At 41.9% G+C, this 5,020-nt stretch overlaps 1 pseudogene; it reads right to left on the bottom strand.

Moving 5' to 3' along the window:
* Positions 1–448, bottom strand: part of LOC102431893 — a 4,675-nt pseudogene extending 4,227 nt beyond the window's left edge.
* Between the last annotated feature and the right edge of the window lie 4,572 nt (positions 449–5,020).

The raw sequence follows: 5,020 nt of genomic DNA, 5'->3' as shown, positions 1-5,020 counted from the left end.
GAACTTGCAACCCTCTAATCACAGGGTTGAAACTGGCAACTAGACACCCTCAGGAAATGTCCAAAACTCATTTCATTAACATAACAAAAGACACCTTTACCTCTCTGTTACAAGCAGCAATCCCAAGGGTTTTAGGAGCTCTGTGAAGGAGAAAAAGAACAAATATATATTTCTTATTATAAATCACAATATCACACTTAATAATTACCATCACCATGAAGAACATAAATGTTTTTAAATCTTTATGGTCACGTTTTTTAAGCTGTTCTGAATTTCAGGTCATTTCTAAATGAATTTCTTTTTAAATTAAGAGATAGTTCATTGACATTTCCTGAGCATTCTGCAAATTCTAAGAATGTGTGCAGTCACCATGGTTTTGTTACCTGACTGTAATATGGCTTAATGTTGTTTTGAAAAATTTATCTGTATCTGTCCTAGTTGCATTCATTGTGCTAACAGAAATACCCTACATGAATTTTCTGCTTCCAAAGTTAATTTGGCAAACATCTGCTACTAGAAAATGGTCCAGATGGTTTTTGACATGTAGTGATAATAAATAAGTGGTCCTTTTCACATAGTGCATGGTGTTTGCTGTAGTTTTCTATTAAAGGGATGTGGTTTTTAAAGGGGGGAAAAATCACTTAATTTCATGGCCACCCAAGGCACATGGAAACATATGTGACTCATGTGTCTAAATGCCAGACCACTTTTTATAGATTTAAATGGGGACACATTGCCAGGAATATCTCATATGTTACTGACTCATGTCTCTTTCTGATATTTTAATATCACCACATGTTTTACACATATTATTTCACTTAATCTTTTCAACAATCCTATGTAGTAGGTATTATCATCTCTATTTCTAGATAAGAAATAGCCCAATGTCCTGGCTGGTTTGGCTCAGTGGATAGAGCGTCGGCCTGCGGACTCAAGGGTTCCAGGTTCGATTCCTGCCAAGGGCACATGCCTGGGTTGCAGGCTCGATCCCCAGTGGAGGGCGTGCAGGAGGCAGCCGGTCAATGATTCTCTCTCATCGTTGATGTGTCTCTCTCTCTCCTTCTCCCTTCCGCTCTAAAATCAATAAAATATATTTTAAAAAAAAGAAATAGCCCAAGGTTATTATATTAGTAAGTGATAGAGCATCTGATACCAAAGCCTATGTTCCTAATCCTAATATCCACACACTCTCCACACCAATGGTTTCTGAGTTGTATTGCCTAGGCCAGTGATTCCCAAAGTGGGCGCTACCGCCCCCTGGTGGGCGCTGCAGCGATCCAGGGGGGCGGTGATGGCCACAGGTGCATTTGGGGGCATATATCTTTCTGTTTAATTGCTATTAAATTTTTTAAAAAATTAATTTCCAGGCGGCGCTGAGTAATATTTTTTCTGGAAAGGGGGCGGTAGGCCAAATAAGTTTGGGAACCACTGGCCTAGGCTTTCTTCACCTGCAAAGTTGCACAAAGGCACCTCGCCCCACCTCTGGAGCCCACTGTCACCTCAGATAGAGGGGCACATTTGTGCCCACCCTCCAAGATCTCAGGCACAGAAGACCTCTACCCGAGTGCAGATACTGCCTCTCCCACCCAATCCAGTGTCCCGCTTTAACATCCAAATAGCAATTTATCCCCGTACCTCACAGAACGCCTGAGATCCCTCTCTCCCTGCGCTGGAACAGAGGACTAACTCTGAAACACTCTGCATGCTCCTCCCCAAGGAGCTCAGGTTTTCATCTTCCTTTTGCCAAAACCCACTAGCACACTGAGCTGGGTTAAGAGGTTAGTCAGCACCAAGATAGTACCGGAAATGTAACTGGATAAAGCCTGTTGTATTTACTGAAATTCCTTCCATGAGGAGTGTGGCATATGAGTGGGAGGAATATGTTAGTAAGTCACTTGGAGATGGTTAGTAAGATCCCTCAGGGATGTGTGAAGATGGTGGCTAAACTGCCTGTTAAGGAGGGGGAGTCTAGTTAGCCTGAGTTTGACTTGTTGGGGGAGGGGAGCAAGTTGGAAGCTAGAGTGGGAATGCTCTTGACGACAGCAAAGAGGCTCAGGGGCCTGCCTCTCCCACAAAGAGTGTTTAAATTATCCCCCCCTGAAGAGATCTTGAATGGATACTTAAAGAACAGGAGTTTGAAGAGGTACCGAAGTGAGAAGCTGGGAATGCCACCCAAGCCTGCCCTATAGTTTCCAGCTGTCGATATGGACTGAGATGCTGCTATAATTTCTACCTTCCATGTAACTGTTTCTAGAAATTTTTAATTGTATTAAATTAACTATTTTTTAAATTTTTCATTTATGGCATCGGCTTTATATTTTTTTTGTTGTTTTGTTTTGTTTTAGTCCTCACCCGAGAATATTTTTCCATTGATTTTTAGAAAGAGTGGAAGGGAGGGGGAGATACAGAGAAAGAGAAACATCGATGTGAGAGAGACACATTGATTGGTTGCCTTCCTCACGGACCCCAACTAGGACCGGGGATCGAGCCTGCCACCTAGGTATGTGCCCTTGATGGGAATCAAACCCAGGACCCTTCAGTCCACTGGCTGACACTCTATCCACTGAGCTAAACCAGCTAGGGCTATGGCACCTGCTTTAAATAGAGCCCTAGGAATTGTTGGGGCGGGCAGAAGCAAAACAGGAACAATGTTTAGGAACCCAAGAAGTCAGATGAAATTCAAATGTTAGTGTCCAAAAAAGTTAGTGTGCAAAAGTGTTATGGCACACAGCCACACCCATTCATTCACAAACTGATTGTCCTTGGCTGCTTGGTGCTACAATGGCAGAATGAAGTGATTGTAGCAGAGAGTGCCAGGGCCCCTAAGGCCTGAGATATTTATCATTTCACCCTTTACAGGGGAAAAAAAACAACCCTGGACTACAGCAGAGATCCCGCTCAAGCACCAGGCAGTGGTGAGGTTTTGCCCATTCACAGGAGAATATAAAAGGTAAGTATGAAGAAATGGATTTTTCATAAAGTTAAACTTACTCAATGTAAAGATGAGCCCTTTATCTTGCGGTGACATCCTTCCTACTTTTTGTTGGAGCAAAGAGATGCCCTTCCTGTTCTTAGGTGATACTGAATGACGGCTTGGTTCTGTTTAATCTCTTGACTCTGATTGATGGGGATGGGAGGATCAATGTCTTCCTCTCTTGCTTTTCCTTGGCTGGAACCGTCTACTGCTCCACCCACACACTCGCATTCTTCCCTGCCCCAATGCTGGCTCTCTCCTGCAACGCTGGTCACCTCAAAAAGAATTAATACTCCACAGAAATAGCAAAGGAGAGATTTTATAAGTTATCTGCCATCTGTGTTTAAAGGTAAATGTCTAGTTTCGTGTGATTGAGTCCCAAGCAATTCAACTACTTTATAAGTCAGTTGTTGTTTTTTTTCTCAGCAAAAGAAGCAGTTCTTCTATCTTATCATCAGAGCTTGGAGCTCAGTACCTCTCCCATGAGGCAGTCACTCAATAAGTGTCTGTGCTGAATTTTTAGGAGATGATTCTAAAAGTTATAGGTGGTGAGTGATCCTGATAAAAATTTCCTTCAAGAAAGACAGCAAAATTTCCTGCCAAATCAAGCCAGAAATACATTCCTGGCCAAAATGATAATTCTCAAGTATATCTACTTTTTAAAAAATATGTTGTAGCTTTTTAAAAACTTTTTATTGGAGTATAATATACAGTGAAGTGCACGCATGATATAAGAGTACAGCTCAGTGAATTTTCACAAATTGAACATACCCTGTAACCAACCATCCAGAACATTTCCAGCCCCTAGAAGACCTCTGTGCTCCATTCCAATCACTACCCCAAAGAGTTAAGAAGAAAAAATGATCCTGATTGTTAACAGCAAAGATCAGTTTTACCTGTATTTGTACTTTATGTACTAGTATACGGAATCATTTGTTATGTACTCTTTTGTGGCAGGCTTCTTTCACTCCAGTGGTAGGGGAGTGGGTTAAGATCTGACCCAGCAGTAAGGAATGTTTTATCACTGATATTGCTAAGAATGGTAGCACATGGTGATAATAGAAGAAGAAAATTTGACTTTTAGTCTGTTTATTATTGTTGTTGTTTATTTGTTCAGTTTTATTATTTATTCTCTACAGTCAATGCACACCAGTATTGTCTATACCTGGGGTGAATTACTCCCAACACCCCCTCACATTCTACATCACTGTTTCACTCACCATTATATTTAGAAGATTCATCCATATGGTTGCATGTAAATGTAGACCATTCCTTTTCATTGACGCATAGGATTTCATTGAGTGACTACGTATACCACAAATTTATTTATTCATTTCTTTTTTATGGGCCTTTAGGTAATTTCTAGTTGGGAACTATTATGCATAGTACTACTCTGCACATTTTTGTCTTTGTATTTTGGTGAACCTATGGATGTATTTCTGTTGGATAAATACCAAGGGGTAGACTTTTTTTAATATGTACTTTTTTATTGATTTCAGAGAGGAAGGGAGAGGGAGAGAGAGATAGAAGCATCAATAATGAAAGAGAATCATTGATTGGCTGCCTCCTGCACACCCCCCACTAGGGATTGAGCCCGCAACCCGGGCACGTGCCCTGACTGGGAATCAAACCATGACCTCCTGGCTCATAGGTCAATGCTCAACCACTGAGCCTCTCTGGCCAGACGAGATGTGGTTATTGATGATAGAGCCTTATCATTTGCTGCCTATATTCAAGTCAAGTTTTGCTAGAGACAATTTGGAAATTCCAAAGGCAGGAGACTAGCTGGGGCAGCACACAGTTACAGGTGGAGAGAGAGGGCTGATTAATAGGTAAGCTTTTGGCAGCAAAACGATGCATGTTTTGCCATTGACAAAAAGGACCTGCAGGGACATAAAAGATAGGTTAGGTGTGAGCCATCTTGAAGAGACCCTACAACCCAAGACCGCTGCTTCCTGAGACCAGAGGCCCCCAGCAGGAAGAGGCCATGGAGGGTGAAGCCCCAAAGATATGGGGCAAAGGCTGAGGGCAGATTTCAAGACGCTG

This window comes from Myotis lucifugus, unplaced genomic scaffold, assembly GCF_000147115.1.
Source record: "Myotis lucifugus unplaced genomic scaffold, Myoluc2.0 scaffold_62, whole genome shotgun sequence".
Classification (NCBI taxonomy): Eukaryota; Metazoa; Chordata; class Mammalia; order Chiroptera; family Vespertilionidae; genus Myotis; species Myotis lucifugus.
This window is presented reverse-complemented; position numbering and strand designations above follow the sequence as displayed.